At 53.5% G+C, this 2,436-nt stretch overlaps 1 long non-coding RNA gene across 1 annotated transcript in view; it reads left to right on the forward strand.

The window, feature by feature from the left end:
* The first annotated feature begins 1,615 nt into the window (after positions 1 to 1,615).
* Positions 1,616 to 2,436, forward strand: part of LOC106698190 — a 14,467-nt gene continuing 13,646 nt past the window's right edge. Inside the window, exon 1 of the long non-coding RNA XR_002830787.1 lies at positions 1,616 to 1,795. This is a non-coding gene — a long non-coding RNA (uncharacterized LOC106698190). The remainder of the gene's footprint in view (positions 1,796 to 2,436) is intronic.

Genomic DNA, 2,436 nt, shown 5'->3' on the forward strand with positions numbered 1-2,436 from the left:
TAGGTGAACATGCTCTGGTTCGCTGGAGGCTGCCGAGGCTGGTCGGGATTCGGCTGCGCTTGCAAAGGGAATCAATGAACCCAAAGCTACTCCCGGCGAAGGCTAGTCTGGCTGCAGGCGGCTGCGTAGCCCCCGCGCTCGCTCGCTCGCTCGCAGAAGCCGCACTCGCGCCACGCCGACCTTGAACTCCGACAATTCCTTCTCCAGCCCCCCAGCCTCCCCTCCTCCAAGCCCCTACCCCGCCAGAGCGCCTCAGTGACAGGGCAACTGTTTTGATGGTCTGCTCTTCACCTCCCGGCCGAGTCAAAACGCCAGCCGAGTTGCCTGGAAAGAGCGTGCAAACTGGCTCTGAGCGATTATGGAACTGTGCGAACGTGGCCGCCCCGGGCCGGCCCGCGAGGCTGAGGCCAGTCACTCGGTTTGTAAAAGGCTAAACAAATGGGTCCCGCAGCAGGCGAAACAGGCCACTCTGGCGGTCGCGCTGCCTGCCTGCTTTCGCCCTCCTTCACAATCACCTGGAAAGGGGGGCGGGGGCGGGGGGAGCGCCTGTCGACCTCTCTTTATAGTCGGGTCCTTTTGTGACTCGCAGACAGTAGGGAGTTCGGTGGAGGGGTGGGGGTGTCTGCTGTATTTCCAGTGTGATTTGAGCACAATCTTTGTGTTTACACGCACGCTTAGAGTCTGTTTGGGTATCTTTTCTGGGGGAGAAGAAAAACTTTAGTCGCCCGAGGGTTACTTCTCTCCAGATTCATAACTCAACGCCCAACTGAGCAAAACTCTTAATTTTCAACTCTCCCCCCCACACACACCCTTCTTGGCTCCGGCAAATATTCACCTCGATTTAAATGATGGTTCTGGTGACTCGGCCGGAATCATACCAAAGACTTGTTTATTTCTAATTTGCAAATTGCGGGCACTCTGATTTTAAAGACTGTTTTTCCGTGAGGAACTTTCAAAAATCTTGTTTTCTTCCAAAGAACTGGACATTTCTTATAGGAAACGGAACTCTTCAGAAAGCAGTAAGTTGCAACCCTGTTAAGTAGTATTTTACTTTGTAATCGAATGTTACTCACAGTGGATGTCTTGGTTATCTTAGAGTTTAACAGGAGGTTAAGAGATCTCCATACAATAGTCTTGCATTCATGGCTTCCTAATATGCCCGGAAAGAATTAAGAACAACTTTGTCCTTGTTTTTGGGAGAAAAAGTCCCGCGTAGGTAGTATGGACTGATTTCTGGGTCCTGGGGAGGGGACTTTCGTGAGTATGACTGTGATTCGTAGACAACTGACCCAGACGGAGGCTCAGACACCAGAACTTGGGGCAGAAGTTTTAACCAAGGCGTCTGTATTTAGTTGCATTTTATTGTAATCCTCATGTTTACTGGCATAAAAGGCACTGAAGACGACCTTGACTTGAAGATAGTTTGGAACATTTCACGAAATACTGGTCAAGAAAAATACGTACACATGTAAGTCTATTTTAATACACTTTTATAATAGGACATAAAATAGGCAGCACTTTAAATAGTAAGCTATAGTACTGTATACATTTTCTGTTCGTTTGATACAAGCATTTTGTATTCTTGTATCTTTTTGGAAAACATGATAAGCAATCAGTTGACTTAAAAAACCGGACTGCAATTTTCAGCTGCATCCAGAGGGGGCGCCAAAAGCCCAGAAACTGTCTCAACTCGCAGAAACTGCAGGGAAACTTGGATAGCGGCGGCGGAGGGTGTGTGTCCCACTCCATCACGACGGCTCTGCCGCTGAGATTTATCTGCAGAAATTCCGACACGGTATGCCCTCCCGTGAGGATCCACCTCCGGGCAGCCCAGTTAGGGGAGCTGGGAGGTGCGTGTCTATAGAGGACCCGGCCGGTAAAAAGCGCGCTCCCGGTGCCTGACGTTTCTATTCTGCACAGAACGTGGGGAGGAGACCACAGGAAGGGTCCCCCCACCCCCACCCCCCTCCCAGGTGCCAGGCGTTGCCCTCTGCTAGGCGTGCTAGGGCCAGGCCGAGTGGGACACGTGGAGACCATCGATTAGCCAGTGAGGCCGCCCTGATTGTCTTCAGGGGCTTGGGTGCCAACTCCCCCGCCCCCCTTCAGGGGCTCGGTGCGCTCCGGTGTGACTTTCCCGTCAGTCGCCCCTGACTTTTCTTCCCGGCCCCGGAAGACGGCGGGGGTGGGGGCAGGAACCCTTTCCCCAGAGTTGAGGCTGCAGATGGGGAAATTGAGGCCCTTGGCCCAGTGTTAGCCGGAGCCTTCTGCCAAGAGCTAAACGCTGTTGGGACCCGCGTCTGGTGGGGCCGAGGAAGGGAAAGGGAAAAGCAAGCGGCTGCCCTTCGCACGTAGCAAGGACGCGCGTTCGGCCCAGGCACCTGAGCCAGCGCGCGTGTCTGCTCGGAGTGAGACCTGAGTGCGAGCGGACCCCAGGGG

The sequence above is a fragment of the Myotis lucifugus genome, unplaced genomic scaffold, assembly GCF_000147115.1.
Source record: "Myotis lucifugus unplaced genomic scaffold, Myoluc2.0 scaffold_146, whole genome shotgun sequence".
Lineage (NCBI taxonomy): Eukaryota > Metazoa > Chordata > Mammalia > Chiroptera > Vespertilionidae > Myotis > Myotis lucifugus.